The 24,744-nt window shown below is 36.3% G+C and overlaps 1 protein-coding gene across 1 annotated transcript in view; it reads left to right on the plus strand.

Annotated features, from left to right (window-relative positions):
- Positions 1–13,708, plus strand: part of kcna4 (potassium voltage-gated channel, shaker-related subfamily, member 4) — a 38,496-nt gene extending 24,788 nt beyond the window's left edge. Inside the window, exon 2 of the mRNA XM_060859217.1 lies at positions 13,425–13,708. The gene's annotated coding sequence lies outside the window, so the exon portion shown is untranslated. The remainder of the gene's footprint in view (positions 1–13,424) is intronic.
- Positions 13,709–24,744: the final 11,036 nt, after the last annotated feature.

Below are 24,744 nucleotides of genomic sequence, written 5' to 3' on the forward strand. Positions count from 1 at the left end.
TATATGTAATATACAACAATAGCTAAACACACAAATACATGCAAATAGCTATTCAGTTCCCGAATCTGATTGGTCGGAAAGTGTTGATCAGTTTTTTATAACTGCAGCTCTAATAGTAATCCTAACTGTAAAGCTGTACATTGCACGTTTTATTAATGCAGTGAATTATTGTTTCAACAGTAGCAGCTAATTTGTTGGGAGTGTATGGCAGACAGTCCATGTAATCACCCTATTTATGAGTATTTTCCTATAATGGCACACCCTGTCATGTTTTATCCCTCACTTAATTGGTCTTACAGAATTTTCTTGCCATACTTGGAAAGTATTTCTATTTATAAACGTTCTATTTGATACAGAACACTATCACTAACATAACATTTAATTGTTTGTGTAACTCAAAAGGTTATGTGAGCAATTCTTTAGTCATTCATTTTCTACCGTTTATCCGAACTATCTCAGGCGTCATCGGGCATCAAGGCAGGATACACCCTGGACGGAGTGCCAACCCATCACAGGGCACACACACACTCTCATTCACTCACGCAATCACACACACTGGACAATTTTCCAGAGATGCCAGTCAACCTACCATGCATGTCTTTGGACCGGGGAGGAAACCGGAGTACCCGGAGGAAACCCCCGAGGCACGGGGAGAACATGCAAACTCCACACACACAAGGCGGAGGCGGGAATCGAACCCCCAACCCTGGAGGTGTGAGGCGAACGTGCTAACCACTAAGCCACCGTGTCCCCTTCTTTAGTCATTTTGGGCCTTATTCATCAGTTTGGTTCCACCATCCATAATTTCCAAATGGATTAACAACAAGAGTTCCAGCAACGCAGATTTTTTTTTGCATCAGTATGTTTATAAATTCAAATGACCCATAAATTACCTTCATTCTCAGTTCAGCTATTTTACAATCAGTGCCGCCCACAAAACTCCAATGCAAAGGTCACAAAAAGCTTAAAATGATGAGGCTGAAAGAGTGCCTCCTGTGTGTAGTGTACACAAAACCATCTACAGTATTAATGCAGCTCAGTAATTGCACATCAACTACAACAGACACACACTAACTCGTATTCCTTTTATAGAGTGCCATTTCTTTTGTCTTTGTTAAATGGTATTCATTAAATTGTATTTGGCTTTATTTATGAATTTCTTTTGGATTGTACACTGTTTCTTAAAATCCCGTTGAAATGAATAACTGATTTAAACTTGACACTGTAATGCATATATAAATCAGGACAATTAATCCGGGTTACATTTTTTTGTAAAAACAGGATTTCTTTTAGGATAAGAATGTTATTCTAAACTAATTAGATTTACATTACTGCCAGATATCCTGAATAAACCTGGTTGTATCCAGATTGATAAATGAGGCCCGTCGTAAAGCAAATGTTATTAAAGTTGACGTTTTTGGAACGTTGCCTGGCCGTTATTTTTGGTCTGTTACAACGTAACCTCCTTAGAACCTGTTGAATGTTTACTGAGTGTTCTTATTTTGTAGCCTGTTAACTTGACAGCAGCTTGCAACAATTAGTGTCCTCCATCATGGTTGCAGGAGTTCAGTAACTACTTTACACGCTAAACCTTGATATTAGAAGTAAGCAACTGTTTTAATGCGTTATGGCTCCTTTCTTCTATTGCACGGAGACTGTAATTGGCATTAGCCGCGGACCGTCTGGCACATTAGTGCAGCTCCACTACGATTTGGATGAAGGTCATCAGCAGAATAAAAACCGGCACAGGAAGAGAGATGGGAATGGGAACGGAGATGACTGCGAGATCAGTCGTGAAGCAGATGCCTCTTTGTGATTGATGAGACCAAACATGTGCCATAAATCTCCACTGTGTTGAAGGAAAGTGAAGAGCACAACTGACACACTTACGGCTCGGTATTCGTTCTGTGACAGGCCACCACTATCCAAGTTCAGATATTGACATTTGGCTAAATCTCAAGCAGGTTGGCAGGGACTTAGAGTCAGACATATTGGCATTCAAAGCTACCTTGATTTGTACTCATTGGAGAATATTGATTCTATACACAAATCTACGGAAGCGCTTGAGTACATGAAGTTCAAATAATCAGTGAATGCTCACATAATAAATCTTTGTGTGGCAACAAAAATTTCATTTCCAATCTTTCCATGAAGGCAGTTCCAAGAGTGGAAATATGATTGTATTGTTGACTGAAGCCCATAATGAAAAACAGTGAAGTTTAAAAAAGTAATGCTAGATTTTTCTGGCACTATATGAGCCGCACATCCCGTTGATGCGTTGCTTTGTAGTACTTCCTCATTATAAAAGCCTGATGAAAGCCATGTCCAGGCGAATGACAGCTTTTTGAAGTTTGGATCCAAGCAAAACAAGCCTACAAATCAGGTTATTAAATGTATTTCAAAACTACTGTTATTTACTGTACTATACCATACAGATTTTATGGTGTCAAAATGCCTGCTTGGTTATTTTTATATCACTTATTCTGAATGTCAAGGTCGGGTGGTTTAACTATCGGAAAGCAGCTACTGAAAGAACGACATGAGCGACTGACGAATGCCAGTCAGTTATTCAATTGAAAGCGAATTTATTTGCCAGCTCATTTACAATTACTTCAAAAAATGGCAAAGCCAGAATGTCATTACAAATACAATTTGGATTGATTTTATTGTGTTCATAGAGGAAATGAATACAATTACTGTAAATCCTAAATTGGATTAAAGAGATGTGTGTATATATTTGTGGTTGGTCAGATAGCAAATTATTTTTGCAGTTATTATTCTTGGATTCTGACAGTGAAAGGAAATGAGTGATAATTTAATTTCATATGACCAAAAGACATGTGGGTATTTCGACGAGTACAAAGCCATGGTACGGGTCATCACAGGACGTCCTGAAATTTCCCAGCCACTCTTGTGCACTTCTGTTCAGTGCCCTGAATGAATGTCATAAAAATGTCTTACAGCAATGCCACTAACAAGAGTTTTTACAGTCATTTTTAAATGCTGACCTTTGAGTCACCTTTCTGTCACACAAACGGGTTCGAGACACATTTCTGCCTTTAGCATGGGCTAAATATGGAGTTGAGTCAGCTTGTAAAAACCAGATGCACATTTAATTGTATAGCCTAAAGAGGAACTTGGGCCACTCAAGCATCTATTAATGCGTTCAAGACAGGATCAGATTGACATAACAATCAGGATAGAAGGACATCTGATAAAATGCTAAGATCATGGTGTTGTTATTTTTAACTAATCTCTGTGTTTGATTTTTTGCCTGGTTTCTTGTCTGAATGTTACCAAAAATGTTAATAAACCCTGATTCATTTCCATCTGCTACACTATCGAATGCCAGGCCCAGATGTTTCTCTCTTAACTCCCAAGCAATATTGTAGCTGTAGTGTTATGCATCATTAATAGAAAAAAGATGCATAAGTAAGAGTTTTTTTAGGTTCTTCGAAAAGTTCTTGCAGATGTTTTTGCAGATACGTTTCTGATCTAGTTCGGTTCAATGTAGTGTAAAAAACTGAAATTAGAGTTTACGTCTAAGTTATGATCAGAGACTTTATTAGGTTAAAGATTAGGTTTTAATTTGGGGTTAAGATTAAGTGTTAAGATTAGGATTAATTAATCCTACACTGCAATTTCTTTTTTCTTTTTTGTTTTTAAATTCATTACATGAACCTTTGAATCCATGAACTGTACCATAGATGTGACTGAGATGTCAGTTGTGGTCGATTACATACTTCTGTCTGTCTATCTATCTATCTATCTATCTATCTATCTATCTATCTATCTATCTATCTATCTATCTATCTATCTATCTATCTATCTATCTATCTATCTATCTATCTGTCTGTCTGTCTGTCTGTCTGTCTGTCTATTAAGAAGCATGTAATCACTGTTTTAAAAGATTTCTTTCACAGGATAAAAGGTGGCATTTTCTGGATTTTGTGTATTTTATTAAGTTCAAGAAAGAGCAATAATAGATTCTGGTGAGGGAATGAAGGTTTATCGCTGCTATAACATAAGAGATGACAGGAACAAACTTCTCTTGCCAATGTGGCATAACATTAAATATACAACCTACAGCATATGTTTTATTTAATAACGAAATCATTTTAATATTTGACAAAATGTTGTTTAATTGGTGACAGTGACATGGACTGGGCTGTTGAAGGAAATCTGTATGTAAAATGATTTGCCTATAATGTCATTATTCTGTCTTTTATTTCTGCATATGGTATATTACTGGGCATTTCTGATTCTATCTGGAGAATTTTCTTGCAATTTCTGGAGTTATTGTGTTAATATTGGTGATGGATATTAGCTAAATATAAACCCTCAGTTCCTAAAACATACATTCTGTGCAGAGATTTGAAAGATGTAGCACAAAAGAAATAGACAAATAATTGGAATATACTGTATAACAAAATGAGATTTAGAGTTAAGTAACAAAAATGCTTGAAAAGCATGCATAAAGATTAAAACACTCAAAATTATAATGTTACAGGCTGAACCCATATTTCATTTTGAAATTAAAGGAATTTCCTTCTTTGTTTTTTAAATCTAAGTCATCAAATACATTTTCAGACATTCAGACAGTTCCCATTTTTTCACCATGCAAACTTTTACTATGAGAGATGTTACGTAACAGTTATCTCGAGGGGATACAGCATAACTACGTGATTATTTTTAGAAGCAAGATAAAAATAGACAAAAAGCATGAATGCATGCATGTCTGCTGTACTGTTCTCCCTGATCTTGAAATATTACACCTAATATTAACATAATACTGTATAAATCCTACATAACAAAGTGTTCAAATACGTGATCTGGTTGTTTTGATTTTATTATTATTATTATTATTTAACAATTCCATTTTTTAAAATAAAATTGATCTTTTTTCTTGTACTAAGTGGAGTATATATATATATATATATATATATATATATATATATATATATATATATATATATATATATACTGTATATAAATATTTAAACAAGGATCCAAGTACTCTTTCTAATATATTTATACATATTTTGTATAACTCTTAATAAATCAAGTGAAATTTTCAGTATTATTAACTTAAAATAAATAAATTCTAAACAAGGACAAATATTAAACTACACTTTTCAGTTAATTAATTTTTCTCTACTTATAACCTAACACACAGGGTACTTCTCTGCAGTCATAATGCAATACCACTGTGTTTAATATCATTCTATATGTACAGTAGAGAAAAACAGCCTTGAACCCATCAGCAGTAGATTATTCTCCTAATTCAAAGGCATTTAAGGCAACCAGTAAAAGATTGACCAAAAATGTCTCATGCTATGCTTCCTAAAGCCTGTGGAAAAGTTTAGCATGTCTGCAACTGTACCACACTCATAAAATAAACAGGGCTGTCAAACATTGGGACATTTTCAAAAAAACATGCCATGGTGTTGCATAAACGTGTAAATTGTACTTGCGGTTTGGATATAAATATGTCAGAATTTCAAATATTGACATTGTTATCTGAAGTGTGTACAGAACTTCAGTGTTTTTCTTTTTTTATGATGATATTCGATGCATACCAAATCTGTTGCTGAATGTCGTAAGAATATTATGTGTAACTGCTGACAGTTAGAGCTGGCGAGTATCTTTGGCGATTTATTATTAGTTGTTTGCCTGCTCAAATCTTCCATCTCTTTAACCATGGCACTGTTGACATTTTGAATCTTGAAGGTGTTTATTAACTGTAATTCACGTACAGTACCAGGCATATATAAATGCAATGCTTCTAATACGTTTTCATTTCTATAGTTTCCAACATTACCTAAGCTTACAATAATAAACAGGTTAAGAAAATGTGTCCTTTAAAAAATGGAAAATATGTAATCATCGACGTGATGTTTTCTATAAATACATGTTTATTTAACGTTTATCTAAGGAGTCTCTAATGGGAAATGCTTTCTAACCATTTTCAGCCACAAGAAAGTCTTTTTCTTGAAAAAGATTTCTCTGTAACATGCTGTGTTTTTTTTCTTTTCCTATTAATTTCAACAGATGCTGGTAAGAGTGCGAATCTTCCATTACATTATATGCAACTATAAAAACACAAAGTAGCCATTATTAATAAATGATACATGATAATGGTAAATTTTTGGGTTATAAAATGAATAAATCACTTCAGGATGTGACGCGCCACTTTGCCAGGCCAAGTTATACCATCCTGTTGTGGAATATATTCCTATAATAGCTTTGCTTGTCATGTTTTATTTCTTACTTAGAGATTGGAGTAAAATCGGTGTACCACTGACTTCATGCCCTGTTGATTAACCCTGTTCTGTGTTGCTCAGTGGAGAATGAGGCAGGTGGTGGAAATGCTGTCCTCTTTACTTGAATGTGTGTGTGAGTGTGTGTGTCTCATTGCTAAGGCAGAGGAGGGAGTCTTTGCTTTAATGATGTGCTGTTGCCCTCATCCGGGCATGCTGGATGCAGCTAATCCACGCCGACGGTCTGTTTGGGAGTCAGATGACTCAGGGACACACACACACACACACACACACACACACACACACACACATAAGCCTCTGTAGCAGCACCCTCCTTACTGCCTTTCTGAATCAGGAACAAGCTCAGGGATTGTGATGCACCTCTCCACCTCATATTCAATCCCTGCCTCAAGCCATATGCCCTGCAGATGAAGGTGGAGATGGAGTGCTTGCGAAGGAAAGATAGACAGCGGGACAGAGAAATAAAGAGAGAGTGATACTGAGACAGAAAGATGACAGCAGCCTCTTGAGCATTCAAGCATGTCCCAGAAGGATGCATCATCACTAAGAATTCAGAACAGATCAACTGTGATAAATGATGTGGATCTCTCCAGCAGGCATTTTGGGATTATGTTGTCTATGTGGAATGTGGGTAGATTTTCTGTTAAAAGGACTGATGATGAAAAAATATACTACTCTTAAATGTCATTTTCCAACTGCGATTTATTTTTATAAGCTCGGGTATCATGCCTTATTTGCTCTAATTCTCTAAGACTCAGATCAGAATAAAACTAGACATGCTGAACCTATACAACAACACAATATTCCATTATGAAAGTGACATTGGGTGACGTTATTACAACAAAATGATAAAACACAAAGTAATATTAAAATAAATTAAGCAAATGAGGCAATACATTATTTAACGTGCTAATTTGCATATCACAAAACCCACACTGTATTTAGCTTTTAGTTTTAATCAATTTATCATCAAAATAGTTTTTTAATGTGGTAATATATTCTGTATAGGTTTCTGCATAAAATATCAGTCAGAGCTACTCAACATAAAAATAATGTCGGCCTGTAAGACCAATAAAGCGCCGTGTGATGTTCTTGCTTTGAAGGCTGAGGACAATGAGACTGCATCTGGCAAACGGGTCATCTCAAGAAAAGGACAATAAACAGAACGTCAGTGACTGAAAGACTCCCAGAAAACTTTCATCATCAATCATTATTTCATTGATGAACCGTCTATAAATGGACTCTAAAATATGCTTTCTATCGTTCAATATAGAAATTTAAAAAGACCTTTGAAAAAATAACAAAATATATGTCATGCATAATTAATAAAGTTGGGATAAAAAATACAGAAAATGTGTATATGGTTATTATAAGATATGTGATAACAGAAACTATAGAGAGGGACTATAGGACCAATGTCGATCCAATATATGGGTATTGTGGAGTCTGATGGCTTGGGACAAGACACTGTTACACAGTCTCTGTAATGCTTCAGTACCTTTTGCCAAGAGTTTGTGTGAGGGCCGTGTGGGGTTGGATTTCCGAACGAAGAGTGTGGGGTAAATATCTATAAATGATGATTTTCTCAGCTGTCCTCAGCACTATCCACTGCAGGGTCGTGTGATTTGTAATTTTCAAACCAGGCAGTGATTCAGATGCTCAACAGTTGCTCTGTAGAATGTAGTGCTGGTGGTTTTGATGTGGAATTTGGAGCTCTTGATGTTCTCCACAGAGGAACCGTCATTGTTCGGCAGAGAGTAGTAGTAGTTCCTCCGTGTTCTCCTACAGCTGTCTCTTTTGTTTTATCTACGTTCAGAAACAGGTTGTTGGCTCCACACCAGGCCGTTAGCTGCTGCACATCTCTGTATGCTGACGTGTCATTTTTGCTGATGAGAATATATGTACAGTATACGAAGAAAAAGAATATACATTTTATCCGTATATAGTTAGGTTTATTGTTGTGGAACGTCCAGAAGTCACGTATGCTATAACAGCCGTAAACAGAAATAAAAAGACTTTCCTTCTCCAGCCTCTCTTTTTTCTCTCTCTCTTTTACAGAAAAAAAGTAGCTTGTCGTGTTACTGCCAAGTCCTCTGTCCTGAAGAGTTTCTTGTGCTGGAAAACCTAATGTTACTTTTTTCAAATCAGCTTGAAGGTTGAACAGAGGCCCGTGAATGAACTGTTACTATAGTAACTATACCATATTATGTGATTCGAATTATAGCTCGAACAACTTTCCAAGCTGCCGTTATAGAAACTTAATCAGCACCTTGTGATCAGATTCACTGTAAATGCTCCACAGTTACAAGTCTTTCACTTCTCAAAATGATAACATTCAACTTAATATGAACAGATACGTATATAAACGGTATTTGGAACTTTTACCTCCTAAGCTGGGTGTTTCTATCTCTTATCTAATCTTTATTCCATTGATCAGCTGCCAGATTATAGAATCTTGGGCGTCTTTTTGCTTATTTGTTCCAACCAGTAAGGTGGATTTCTATTTCAACATTGTCATCCTCTGCTGAAATCCACACTGATGTCTGCAGCAAGCCGTTAAACACAAGCACTGAACACTGGCGATCTAAAATTAGCCTCAGAATGAGACAGCTTGGAAAAACAAAAATTGGCTGCAATTACTGCTGAATTCCTTATTGAGTCATGTTTTGACTTCCCCTGCGCCAGGAAAATATGAAAATATCATTTAGTGAGAGAGAGAGGGAAAGAGAGAGAGAGAGAGAGAGAGAGAGAGAGAGAGAGAGAGAGAGAGAGAGAGAGAGAGAGAGAGAGAGAGAGAGGGGAAAAGCTGGAAGAGAACTGGCGAGTTAAGACTGGTGATTAAAAAAAAGCATGATTTGGAGTTAGTAAAACAGAAAGAGAAATAAGGAGAGAAAAAGAACTGGAAATAATTTTTCTTTTTTTAATTTCACTTCAGCTCATAGTTATGAGGCAGTTTGTGGTATAGCTGAGAATCCAGTTGACTCATTATACTGTAACTTAATTGGACCATATGCTGGCTTCTTTTATAAGCTCTCATTCTAAGCATATCAGAATTTTTTTCCACTGGACTTTTTTCACATGCATCTTATCATTTGTGCAATGCATGAAATCATAAATGTGACTACGGACTAGTTGGTTGGAGTATTTCAGACACTGCAGATGTCCAACACCTGATCTTTTTTTCCCAGTCGTTTCCCAATTTTGATCTGCTTGTCTGCTCGTCATGTTGTAAAGTGTGTTGAGCTGAGTGACCTTAAGTTACCATACCGTCAGGTTGAACCCAAATGGCTATTTTAACTCCGAGTTCTCTCATCATCAAGGCATTACCACCCACAGACCTGTTGCTCACCAGAAAGAAAATAGTGTTTTTTGCACCATTCTACCAAAACTCCCAGGATTTAAGCAGTTGGCTCCAGCAACCATACCATGGGAAAGATTACTGAGATCACATTTTTTCCCCATTTTGATACTTGATGTGAACATTAACTGAAGCTCTTGACCTGTATCTGTATTATTTTGTGCATCGTATTGCTGCCAGATGATTGGCTGATTGGATAACAGATGCAACATGATACCAAAATAGGAGAGACATCTGCACTATACTATACGTTTCTCTGGCATATTTTTAAAAGTCATCATAACGTACGTAAGTATATAGATTGATGTTTCTGGCATTAATTGATTAGCCCAATAATTATAAGATAAGATAACATAAGATAACATAACATAACAGATTTCACTGATTACATTGGGACATTAGAATGCTGAATATGTGCTCAAAGGTTTAGAAAGCTTTCTGAGACATAGCAATGGTGGCTTTTAATATGATGTGCATAGACAACCTCATTTTTTCCAGAAATATAGAAATTGAATGAGTCATAAAAACGTGACAAATCCTACTTTAAAAAACACATTTCATAGCCCACCAATCCAATCAGATCTGTTCATCCAAACATTAAAAATTAAATGCTTCTTTCTGCTTTTTATCATAGCTCTGCCTTGTTTTCTGGCAGCAGTAGTATGGCCTGATATGCTGGTTATAATAATGGATACGTGCTGCGCTCCACTGAAGATGAGTTTTCAATTGGCCGAGAGCTCTTTTCTAATTACTCTGAAAGAAATCGTTACTTTAATTTTGTATGCCTCAAACATTGTAGTGCAAGAGGATTAAGCAAAACATATCCTGTCCTGCATTTAACACCTTTAATAAGGGAAGGATTTAAAAGCAAAATGCAATGATGATGGTGTGTGTGTGTGTGTGTGTGTGTGTGTGTGTGTGTGTGTGTGTGGATGTGTGCGTGCGTGTATTTCTCAGAGAAGGATTAGCATCTACATACCGCTGTTTTGGAATTGTACTAACCTTCTAACATCCTCTAACTAACACGTATGAGAATCTGTGTAATTAGTTAAAGTTGTAGTGTATTTGATAATGCAGATTGTGTCAAAGCAGAAGATATCACAAACAAGGTCAAGGGGAATCTCCTGTGCATAATTTATATTTTATAATGCATTGCAAACGCTGTTAGATCAATTTCAATCCACATAGAGTGTATTACAGAGATGTATGATTAATCGCTTTTGTTTTTAATAATCCTGATATGATCGTCTGTGATATTTGTGATATTTCTGTATCAACTTCAGCTACAAATTTCAAACCTTTCAGTCGCTATTCTCTTCTTCGTACTCACGTGCGCATATTATATACAGCAAACATCTGCATTCTGATATTCATTAATATTTATATGACATTTTTGTGTATTTATTGTTCAGACCTTCTACACTATATAGGTAATAGGAAGCTGATTCAAATTCAGCCTCTAGGACATAGCTAAGGAGGAAGAAAGCATGAAAGGGACCAGAACACATTCTCATTCGAGCTGCGTCATAAATCATGGTTTGTTTGGGGTTTTTTTTTCAGATTTTCATGGGTTATTATTTTTCATGAAATAGTCCAAGATTTCAGGATTGTGAGACATTTTGCAATCTTTATATCCTAAGTTAATGTCTAAAAGGTAAAAAATAACAATATACTGCTTAGCACTGCTATCAGTATACTGTGTTTAAATGTCACATCAATCAACGATGTTGTGGTTCATCCTCACAGTCAACATTCTGGAGATTTATAGACAGTTTATTTCTTTTGCACAGCGGAAACCAAAGACGTTATAGCAGATGATATATTTAAGTGTCACAAATAATTCAGACTGAAATTCTTTATATTTGAACAAATGCAAATGATTCCGCTTGGGCTTACAACCTTTACTTTGGTAATACTTTGCTTAAGACATCCAAATTTCCGGTTCAGGTTTACTGAAATGAAAAGCTTGCCTTCACAATTTCAGCAAACCACTGAATAAAAAAAAAGCAGAGATGTGAGATTTAAAATCAGATAAACTGCAATAAATAATAAAACATCAGTTATAATAGACAGACAGACATAACGCAGACAGACACAATAAAATGACAGACGTTCTGTCGCATATTGAATAAAACAAGAATCAATGGAAAACACTGACATCAAAAAACAAGAAATAATACATTTGGATTTATTGCACTAAGCATCAGGGGTTATTCCTTATAAACAAATTGTTTAGGTATTTTTAATAACACTCCTTTTTAACAGGAACACCTGTACACATGAACATTCATGCAATTATTCAGTTATCCAAACAGGACATCTGGGATTAGGAGTTGAACATATCCTGATCTTTTTCCAGTAATTACTTTTGATGAACCTGTGCACACTGTAGCATTCGATTCCTCTTCTTGGCTGTTGTAGTTACATCCATGTCATGATTTGATGAACTGTGGATACTGAAATGTTTTTTTGCTCACCACACTTGGTTATTTGTGGAATATGAGGCCTCCTGTCAGCATGAGACCATTCTCCTCGGACCTTTCACTGGATGTCTTTTCAATTTTTACACCATTCTGTGTCGACTCTATAGACTGTTGTGTGTAAAAATCCCAGGAGATCCCAGCAGTTTTTGAAGTACTCAACAAACCTGCCTGGCTTAAAGTCACAGAGATCACATTTTCCTTACATTCTGATGTTTGATGTTGACATTTATCGATGCTTTTATCCTTTATCTACGTGACTTAACTCCATTTCCGTGCTGCCACCTTATTGGCTGATTGAATAATAACATGAACGAGAAGGTGTACTGGTGTTCCTAATAAAGTGGCTGTTATGGCTGGTAAGGTTAGAATCAGAATAAAGAATTCAAGAGTGCTGTGATGTAAAATGCAATTAATAATGCATCAGATATTAAACACAGAGAACACAGATATGCATGTCAGATGAACATGTGATTTAAAAAAAAAGCGATGTCACAATGATGTAACTTCTGAGTCAAATAACAGATCTGGTGTCATGGTGGTACATGGTGGCAGCATCGTTGCCTCACAGCTCAAGGCTTCCCAGGGTTCCCTCAGGTTGCTCTGTGTGCTGTTACCGATTGTCTGTACGATGGATTGTTGATGCTATAATAACCTATAATAATCCAAACTGAAAAAAGCAGACTTTATGATAGAGGAACACACTGGAATAAGACTAAATGCTTTACTTTAATGTTTACTATAACATTAATGACATAAATGTACTTAACTATATGACCTGAGGTATGATTACGGAACGGGTAAAATGGGCATGTGGTAGCCTAGTGGTTAAGGTGTTGGGCTACCAATCGGAAGGTTGTGAGTTCGATCCCAGATCCACCAAGCTGCCACTGTTGGGCCCCTAAGCAAGGCCCTTAACCCTCAATTGCTCAGCTGTATTAAAAAAAGAGATAATGTAAGTTGCTCTGTATAAGCGTGTCTGCCAAATGTAAAGGGTAAAGCTCTTGGGCAGGAGTTTTAGGGTAGACAACCACTGTCCACAGGAGATTTAGCCAGAAATGGGAATTGATAGAAAGTTCACTTATAAGAAGGTGCCGTTTTTTTTCTCCATTTTGTGAGCCTTCATATCACTGACCGTGAAAGATACAGTAGTACTGTATGTATGTCTGAAGTATTACTATGTACAATACCAGCATTTATAAACTGTATAATACATTTTCTGTGCTAAATGTGCATCCAGACCCAATCTTGAAACAGAATTAGTTGTATTTCATGAGATTTCTCCATTTCTGTGCTTTATTGCAGTGTGACTTGTCCATCGGAATCAAAGGCGCCTTTAAAGCGAACTCCCCATGCAAAGGACCCACGCTGACAGAGCTGTCAAAGAGAACAGAAATTGGAGGAACCAAAAAAAAAAAAAAACCTGACCCAGAGAGACCACTGCTGGACAGAAGAGGATAGCGAGGACACTGCTTGCTCTCCACTCACCTGTAAGACAGGAAGTCCATCTTCATGCCAGGCGTCAGTCACTGTTTAAATCCTGTCCCTGATGAATGCCTTAAAGACACAACTCACTACATCTCTGCGCAGAGGGATACACAGTAGGAGTCTTCTCAAAAAAAAAAAAAAAAAAAAGAAAAAAAAGCTTTTTTTTTTTTTTTTGAGATTTTTTTTTTCACTTGTGAACATGTGTCTTGTACAAAACAGATGTGGATATTTTAATATAATAGAGAAATATTTGTTTGGTTGTAATGTGGACACTGGTTTCCATTAGGTGGGATTGGTAATAGAATCACAATGCAAAGCAAATCAGGCTCTGCTCTTTGTCTTAAATGTGTAGTTTTTACTCTCCTTCTGTTTCAACCAAAATTGCAGTCTGAAATGGCCTGGTGTTAGCTTGGAGTTTATCCCAAGGCCATTCATTAGCAGTGTATTCATGCAGCAAGAACAAAAAAAACCACTCCCCTTGTCATTGAATTCAGTAGTCATGCCACTGCAGAGCAAGAGCTAGCATCTTAACCGCTATAAATTCTTAGCAGATGTGTATTTTGTATTTAAAAGTGCTGTAAGATCCAGTCAAGAACATGCAAGTGTTTAGAGTACATCAATATGTATAAATATTTCTAGCACACAATTAATGTAAAGCAAACAAACAAGCAAGGAGCTACAAGATCTCCTCAGGAATGAATGCGGTATGTATGTACCGGTTACAACATGACGGCTTTTACTGCCAGGTGTGATGTTTGGCTTCATGTGTATGAGTTCATTCTTGGAAGTGTGCCGAATGCTCAGATGGCAGACTCGGCCTGCTGGTAACTGCAGTGCTGTATACGTGCATAAACAACAAACATTACTTTCACGCTGTCACAAGGGAAAGCTACAGAGGCTGAGGTTTGAATATTATGAATTAGCGAAGTTTTAAACATGCGGCTTGGCAACAGTTTAATACAGAGTGCGATATATACTGACTCTGGGCCTCATTTATCAAGCTGGATATAAACTCATTTATTTGTAAACCGTTTCCAGTTAAAAAAACATTCAAATCCTACAAGAGCTCCTAAACTTCTGTAAAATTATGTATACTAATTGACTCACTAATGCGAATCTTACAAATCGTATAATTGGAGTGTATGGATTATGCTGTCGAGTTGAAATTCTGAAAAAAATTTCAAATGCAAACATACATAAATAAATATATAAGATTTATTACACGCCATGCTAGGCACTAATTTAAGGCTTATTAGCGTTGCCTGTACGTGTATGTACACAGAAAATCATTGTTACTGATATTTTGGCAGGAATTTTTTCAATGGGTTACAAACCCATTTACACTTAATTCTACTAAAACATTGATAAATGAGGTCCATTCTCTACATTTTTTCCAGGACCATTAAATATGTTATTAGGATTCATATCATTTGCTTATATTTCTTAAAAAGAATACTCCAGTGCTTTTCAGTATAATCATACCCATCTACCACATCTGATTACCACAGATAACATTTTGATTTTACCCTGTGATGAGAACGAGTAGAAAACATTTTAACTTAAAAGTCACCTGGAAAATGGAAGGACAGTCATTTCCATCAATAGACTTTTATGTCAAACATGTACAACACTTTTACTAATTTTCTTGGTGAAAGGTGTTTATAAATGAAGTTCTATCTGGATGTCAGACTTTTTTTGTCAGATGGTAAAATCACAAAACCTTTGATAAAGTCTTTATGTATTGCTTTAGCTTTTAAAAGGTGGATGTGGTGTTTAAATATAATAACAGGCCCAGTAAGACTTTCTACAATGTCAGTTCTTTTTTTTTTTATTGTGTAGAGTTCAAATTTTTAATCTCAGGTTATACAATCACATAGTTTAAATGTTTATTGGTGGAACTCAACAACTGCCCTTATTCACTGGACTGATTTATAATAGAGTTCTATGTTCTTTTTTTTCTCCCTACATGTCATAATTCTTGTCTGTGGTAATCACACATATGCAGCAGATGCAGTGTATTTGTGTGGAGTATTCTTTTAATCCCAAGAATTCAGTTAAATGACCTATAGCTAAAGCCATAAACTTCATACGTATGCTTAAACTAAAACTACTATACAGCATTTAGTATTTTGATTTGACAAATTGTTGCCTAGTGAAAAATTCAACAGCACAATAAGCCGATGTAGTTACATTCCTTGCAGTTGTACATTTGTGTTGTTGTCTCAAAACACTGAGCTTGGACTTTCTGACTGCTCGAACAGACATTTAGATTAGCACTAACATTAAATGCAGAACTAAATTACGTTAAAGCGATTGGATCAGCCGTCGCCGTCGGTCCGTGCTTCGCACTGCCTCTTCTTTATTGTCGTTATCTACTGAGCCGTCCACCTCATTCCTTAAAGTACACGGAAATACAAGCCGAGTGTACAAGTCTGAGGATTCAAGGGCACAAACCTTCCAAAGCGTTTAGCATCAATTTTTAACTGCCGCTTGTACAACCTTATACTTGAGTGTGTGCCCTTATGTAGACGGCAACAAATTACAGTATCACACAGTGACGGCACAACATCGTCACCCCCCTTAAATGTACATACAGACTCATGCAGTCTGGCAAAGATTTTTCTGAAGGAAGAGGCAGTCAAAAGCTGTTTGTTAATATTTTCAAAGCCCACAGTTTTCTCTCTCTCTCTCTCCCTCTCTCTCTCTCTCTCTCTCTCTCTCTCTCTCTCTCTCTCTCGCCTATCTGACACATTCAGCCATGCATGCAGACATGAACTTATGCACACTATTTCACATTCCCAATTCTCTCCTGATTTCGATCTAGTCCTCCCTCACACTTTTTTCCCTTGCACCCCCTCCACCTTCTCCGTTTCTCAGCTACGATTCTACCTGATGGATTCTGCTCAGAATATATCAACCTGTGGGAGATGTACAGAGACGTGTGAACTGAAATATATTTGAATTCATAGATATATCCAAAAGGATGGAGTGGCTGCTTTGTTGTCATGAAAATGCATTCATCTTTATGCAAAGCACTTATGGAGGCGTATTATCTATTTTTTTAAATCTAGCCTTGCCTCTTATATAACCAAAGTTGAATTCAGATCCGTTCTATGTTTGGGACTCTTTTTGTTATTTTAGAGATACAGACCTAGTGAGGATAGATACACTGAACACAGCATATTTAAATAAGAAGATGTCTATTTTAAGAAGTCATGTCTACTTTTTTGACTGTTAGGCATCTCCAGCCCTAAGAACCCATATTTCTTTGATATTCTTATTTTTACACTCTGTGATCCTAGTTAGATGAATGCTGGTTTTACCAAGTCTCTCTCTTTTTCTGTCTCTCTCTCTCTAACTTTTTTGAGTTTGTTCCTTTTTGATAGCCAGCAAGTTGTCCACCAGAACTTTCCTGATTTCCACCTGATCCAAAACGTGTGAGCGGATCAGCTCTGGAGAGCTAAGCGCAGGGTTTCGTGTCACGTCACGTTGCTGAGCTGCATGTGACAAACCGTGTAAATATGTTTCCTCAGGAGTGGATTGATTGGGAGCATCAGGACAGAGGTGAAGTGTTAAAGAGTGAATGGTTAATACTGCCAGGTATGGTGGAGATCTTGTTGAGGCTGGAGAGCCAATCACAGGGCTACGTGTTGCATCACATGTTGTAGACCTGCATGTGACCTAACCTTGTAAATAAGCGCTCGCAAGATAATGATGTCATCATGGCACGTTGCTCTGGGCTCCCTGCTACGACGATAGCGACAAGCTCCTTACCAACCCACGATGCAATGCGCATGACACTCCATTGTACATTCAGTCAACAGCCAAGAATTACTAGTGAACCATAAAGGACCGTAGACGCTCGGTCAGTGTAGACTGGCCGAGTAGTTTATAGAGTTAGAGTGGCTTGAAGAAAGAGGAGAATTTCTTGTTAAAACAAATTAGACAGCACATTTTGTTTTGATCAGCTGATGTTTAGATATAGCATTTCTTCTTCAAATGTTGTTTGAATCTGTTACTTCTGCAAATAATATTGTCCAATAAAACTCAAACAAGGTAAAGCGATTTTAAAAAGTCTGTATAGATGATACAACACACGAATCTAGCACCAGAGAGTTCTGCCTTATTCCTGATGTCTCTCAACACAACTTAGAGTTACTTTGGATTAAAATTTGCCTTCCAATGACATTTTAGCTGTTTTACAACTCGCAGATCCTTTAAAGTTTGTCCCAAAGAGACAAGCCAAAGAATTTAATTTAAGATATTTATCATTTTCAACCTTTTTATTTCCTCCCAAAGAAAGTATAAAGTGCTTCAGCAAACCAACAATTGCACTGAAAAACTGCAACAAATAAATTATAAAAATCCTTGTCTACATGAATCTAATAAACTTAGAAAATATTCTAATAATATATATATATATATATATATATATAAAAGAATAATAACAAAAAAATTAAGTAAAAATAAATAAATTATATATATATATATATATATATATATATATATAGTTATTATAATTTTTTCTTTTTACTGTACCATATAATTTATAGTATGGTCCAAAAGCCATTTTATTTTGTTATTTTTTCTCTATAAAATAAATGTGATGATAACAGAGAGGCTACTAAAAAAAAATAATCATTTGCATTATCATGAATGTAGTTAATGGAGCATCTGCTAAGTATGCAACGTCTGCACTTTTGAGTTTTGTCACAGAGTAAAAACGGTTTGAGAAGTGCTCTCATACAAGATAGTACTCAGTTAACTAAAAAAAGACTTTAGTCTTTTTATAAATAAAACGTTTTATAAATAAAGTTTTAATTGAATTTTAAGATGAACAGCATATATATGTAAACATTAAATCAACCCAAGTGTGTGTTACACTGATATTACAGTGGCAAAATGTAAAACATTAAGTGGCTTATTGTGTTTATAAAGTGACTAAAGCAATACAAGAAAAATCTGTAGAATTATTTGCAATTATTAAAAACACACAAATCTTTCACCGCAGGAATAACAGACAAATTTGGATTTTAGACCCAAATCGATCCATTTTAGAAATTTTGTTTTGCCACGGTGTTAATTACTGCACTGATTCTACTGATTCCTGTTAGACATTTTACTAATCTGACAATCTGTGAATTAAAATCAGATTTTAATAGTCTTAGTAGACTCTGACTTTTGGACCACACTGTACATGGTGTACTAGTCAGTAAGACATTTTCCATCAGTCATTCCAAAGGGACAGAATAATTCACAAAGGACGCTATTGCTTGATTGCTCCCCACTTCACTCTCCATGGTAACAAGCCAGACCAAACGCTGCATGCTGGAAAAGATCTCTTTCAATCAGCTGATCGTTTTACTCGTTCTATCATATCATATGCCTCAAAGCCCCTCTGTCATCACACCCTCACAGACACAAACCCGAGTCAGCTCGGAAATTCTTCTCACGAGCACAGCGAGACGCTCGCACCACAAACGCCTGGTGCAAATTGGTTTTGCTTGTTGATATCCACATGGACTTTGTTGACGTCCTACTGTATGCACAGCTCTGTGGGCTGACGTTTCTGTGTGTTGTGTCATCTCTCGGGCTTCGTCACAAACAGCGAGTCTGGATGCTGAGATGCACCTGGTGTAGCAAACACCGCGCAGGAAGTGTATAATATCATTATCCAGAAATATCCACATGCTCCTTTTGTTCATGTGGGTTGAAGGCAACACTTGCCTCTCTTTTATGCATGATGCTTTGTTTTTTGGAAAAAAAAACGTGCATCCCAAATAAAAAAAAAAAAACGATGTGTTTGTGTTACCCTTCTTTAGGTGCTGCTTTGGTAAATTTGGGACCCTCTAATTTTCGGTTTCCACTGTTTGAATTTGTTTCTTTGGTAGACCATCAGTCGTTCTTCTGGGTTTTTCTACATTCTTAACATTTTTGTAAGCAGCAATATGAGATGTGATGGAAATGGAATTATGTGCAATGTTTAAATAAAAAACATTAAATATATTAAAATAAAAATTTAGCATTTTGTATTTCTTAAATGTTTACATAAGCAAATGGAAGAAACTGACTGCATTACTCTAGTCCCTGGATGATACAGGAAACTTGCCATTTCCACTCTGCCATTTATTTATTCATTTACTTTTAGTAATCACTTTACCCTGGTCAGGGTGGTGGTGAAACCAAAGATTTTACTGGGAACATGGTGAGAGAGAACTATATAATACTTATTTTGACCCACCCAACAACTCATCCATACCACTTATCCTACTGGGTGTGCCGAGCAAACCTGGAGCCTATCAAAGGAGACTCTGGACACGTCTAAAGTCTAACGCAGGGCGCAATCACAAACGCACACATTCACACACTTTACAGATTCCATCAGCCTACACTGTATGTTCTCCTTCATTACATTTCATATCTAGCATTTAGCAGATGCCCTTATCCAGAGTGACATTTTATACAACTGAGCAATTGAGGGTTAAGAGCCTTGCTCAGCGGATCAACAGTGCCAGCCTCGTGGACATGGGAATCGATCTCACAACCTTCTGATTGGTAGACCAACACCTTAACCACTAGGCTACCTCATTGTACCTCAAGGTATTCCGGTTTCCTCCCCCAGTTAAAACACATGCAAACTCCACACACACGGCAGAGGTGGGATAAATATTTGGATTGTGATAGCAAATTTATCTAGGAGTGAATTAAAAAAATTAAAAAAGTGTTGAAATATTACTGAATTATTTAATCCTGTTATTTTTATTCAGATATTTTACACCATTATTGTTATTGAAAAAAGGTTTAAAATTTGATTCAACAGGTTATTTGAGCTTAACTTGAACTTGAACTGTGTGTCTATGATTATACAGATTACATGTCGCACCAGGCCTGAATTTTGCTTGTGTAGTTTTTAGATGAGGAGAAAACATGGCATGAGATTAGAAAAAAAAACCCAAAAACTTCAATTTCAAATTCAATTTCAACTTCATTTCATTTAGTTCTGAACATAACTGATATTCTAAATAAACATTTTTAATGAACTGATTGCTAACGGACCGTCACTTTTTTGTGGTTTGTGAGTTATTAAATGTAATAGACAATGTAAAACGTTGTATTTAAGACATAAGTATAAAAACAAATCAGTAGAAACATAGAATCTATTCAGTACAAAAGGAGCAATAATCATAACACAGTGAGTCAGATTAAAATGATCATTTATAAAAGCACAGGAGAACGGTGTCCTAATCATGAGGACGAAGGGCACCTCCATGATGGGGCATTTTCTCCAGCAGGGGCTAACAGTTGACACCTGATCCACTCTCTTAACATGGAGTTTAAATATTTCAGATGGAAGCTGCATGCAACAATTACTGGACGTGTTCCAAATGCAGAAGCCAAACTCAGCAGTGTACCTGCTTGCTTTTTTTTTCCTCCTGCAGACTTTTTGAGGACATCAACACAAAGACACACAAACACACACACACACCTGATGTAAACAGATGTCCCTGCTTGCCAAAATACAGGAGCGTTAATTATGGAATGTCTGAGCTTCTAAAACTGTTTGATTTAAGTGAAGAATCCACTAACCACCGGCGGCTAGAGGACCGGAGTCAACAGGTCACAAAGCACTGCTGACCTTTCCCTTTTAATTATAGATATCCCTTGTCCCTCTAGACGTCTTTACTTGCCATAAACTGCTGAAGCTGGCATGAAAAGAGACAGAATTGTCTCTGTGTTTGTCTTCCACCTTGAAGGTCAGTGCTTGTGGACTCTGGGAGAAGTCCACAGGGTGTAAATCAGCGTCAGGTGCTACTATTTATACACCGGCACCCATCAAAGCTGTCGGGAAAATTGGGTGAACTTGCCGAAGGACCCAAAACTATCCGGCTGGTTTCTGTACAGCGTCAAGTCAGAATATGAGCGGCAGTGTCACTTAAAAAAGAACACAGGTTATCGGTACACACAAGTAATTTGAGAAAATAAAACATAATTCCCAACTTCCTTTGGGATATTTTCATAGTGGAACGTTAGGGAAAAAACCTGAAAACTTTAGATTTCTGAATGAATGTGTACAGCCATGCATGATGTATGTACAACAGCCTTAGTGGTTGTGCATAGCTTAGTGGCTATGGTTTAAATTAAGCAATTAATGTGATTATATTTTTTAAAACACAACTGATTAAATTTGTTGGGTACAAACCCAAATGATATTTGTGGATTAAAAAAAAACCCTATGAGAGATATCTACAACTCTAGGTGAACAATGAGGCACTGGAGTGATGAAGCTGAGGTTGAGGAATTCTCAGAAGCCATGCTGACTATTTTTGCTGGCATTTTTTCTCGGGTTTTTTTCCAGTTATTCAGTTTCTGGGAACACACAGTGATGGAAATAAACTTAACTTTCCAGTTAGGCTCCACACATTTTGGGTTTAATTCTGAATATAGAGATATTTGAATTGAAGTAATAAACATTCACATACAAACAGCCTCCTACTCAGAGTCAACACACTATCGATATTAATTTCATTAATTAATTTTGGCTATTTAGTCATAATAGTTAGTTGTCAGAACACTACATGTTCTATATCATAAAGTTAGGTAGTCATTCAAACTGGCAGCTCTCTTCCAGAAATAGGCCTCCTGATGGAGAAGTGTAACATTAAACCCGAACAATAGCCAAACACATGGTGGGCATTCTGTAGCCTTCACACTGCCAGGAAACACGTGCCTGGGCAGTTCGCCTTAGCCTCCTGTCTCATATTGGAAACATAACACGCTGTGTGCTAATATCCCTAGAAACTTAACACCCTCTGACACTATAACACGTCCTTTTACGCATCCACAATACACACTTACACATCAACACACCCCACACCACATCATCCACCCTGCTCTACCAATTAACACAATTAACCCTCAACTATTTAACCTCATGTTCTATTCACTGCTTAGCCCCAGACAGCAGGAGCTCTGTTGAGCCAGGCCATTGGATTTTATATAGCGAATAAATTCCAAGAATTTAAAAGACATAAAAGTTTACAGTCAGAAAAAAAAATCACTTTTTCTTCCATTTTTCACATCTTGGAAAAAAAAACTCCCCTCGCCTTTGCTATTCTGTCCTTTGTCCTTGTTTTGGCTTTAGATAGCAATTCCCTGGTCGACTGAAACAAAGCCTCTGCAGCCAATTTGATGTGGATAAGCAGTAAGACATCCAATTAAACTGATCAACTATTCATCAAGCCCTTGATGATGAGCTGAGACGGGGACGGCTGCGTTGGGACAGAGCAAGATCTGGAGTGTCTGGAGGACAAGTGCAGTGTACAGCAGCTGATATACGGTTTCAAATTAACAACATAAAAATGTGTCTATGTGTTCAATAAATAACTAATAGATTGGATTTTGGCAGCACGTATTATAAGAGGTCACATGTTAGATATACTGTACAGTCGTATGCAAAAGTTTAGGAACCTCTGACAATTTCCATGATTTTCATTTATAAATATTTGGGTGTTTGGATCAGCAATTTTCATTTTGATCTATCAAATAACTGAAGGACACAGTAATATTTCAATAGTGAAATGATTTTTATTGGATTAACAGAAAATGTGCAATATGCATCAAAATGAAATTAGACAGGTGCATAAATTTGGGCACCATTGCCATTTTGTTGATTTGAATATCTGTAACTACTTAGCACTGATTAATTGGAACACACAATTGGTTTGGTGAGCTCATGAAGCCTTCTCTGAAAAGTGGCAACATGGAGGCCTCAAAACAACTCTCAAATGACCTGAAAACAAAGATTGTTCAACATTATGGTTTAGGGGAAGGCTACAAAAAGTTATCCCAGAGATATAAGCTGTCAGTGTCCACTGTGAGGAACATAGTGAAGAAATGGAAGACCACAGGCACAGTTCTTGTTAAGGCCAGAAGTAGCAGGCCATGTAAAATGTCCATGCTTGGCAACCATCAAACCTAACTGAACTGGAGATGTTTTGTAAGGAGGAATGGTCCAAAATACATTCAGCCAGAATCCAGACACTCATTACAGGCTATAGGAAGCATCTAGAGGCTGTTATTTCTGCTAAAGGAGTCTCTACTAAATATTGATGTGATTTTTCTTTTGGGGTGCCCAAATTTATGCACCTGTCTAATTTCGTTTTGATGCATATTGCACATTTTCTGTTAATCCAATAAACCTCATTTCACTGCTGAAATATTGCATATTACATTACACATATTTATAAATGAAAATCATGGAAATTGTCAGTGGTTCCTAAACTTTTGCATATGACTGTAACATCATAGCTAATGCACTAAATGAGCATATAAATAATAAAACTTTTTTATTGCTTTATTATTAATTATTAATTTCATTTTTCTACCTAGTTATAACCTGCATCTTATTAATAACTTGCAAATACTTTTATTTTTTTTAACAGTCAGAAGTTGTTTATTTTCTTGAAACTGATATTGATTATTTGAAACTTTATTGATATCCAAAACCTATGTATTTTGTGTATAATTAAGTTGGTATTTACTAGATGTTTCTGGTCCCAGCTCTGTTCTGAACACACACACACAGTTAAGAGATGTCCTTGGTGAATTTTGAACTCTTCATACATTTTGTACTGAGACAGCAAACTGAGAACACACAAACTGTATTGCAATTATTTTATTACTCTTTAATCAAACAGAAGTTATTAAGTCAAAAGAGGTATAACAATAACTATAAAGGATATAAGAAGGCCTAATAAAGTTACTTGTTGTATTTACTGCTTACATGACATTCATTTAGCACTTATTAACTATGAATTAAGGTCTAATACATGACCTTATTAACCATACTGAAGTCAAATGAGGTTTTTCAGACCAACATTCATGTATTTTTCTTTTTTTAGATATATTTATGTACTTTTTTTTATCATCCTAAAAATCATCATAGATTTTTAAATCTTTTTTTTTAAACTTTTTATGTTAGAGCTATTTTTATCATTTGTTAATTATTTGATCTTTTTATTATTTTTACCCTTTTTATGCTAGATCAGGTTCACATATTAAGCACCTGCCTATAACATGTATTATAAATACCATATTAGATATTTATGTATTAGTACCAGGACTGTCAAAATAAAGG

The sequence above is a fragment of the Tachysurus vachellii genome, chromosome 23 (genome assembly GCF_030014155.1).
Source record: "Tachysurus vachellii isolate PV-2020 chromosome 23, HZAU_Pvac_v1, whole genome shotgun sequence".
NCBI lineage: Eukaryota > Metazoa > Chordata > Actinopteri > Siluriformes > Bagridae > Tachysurus > Tachysurus vachellii.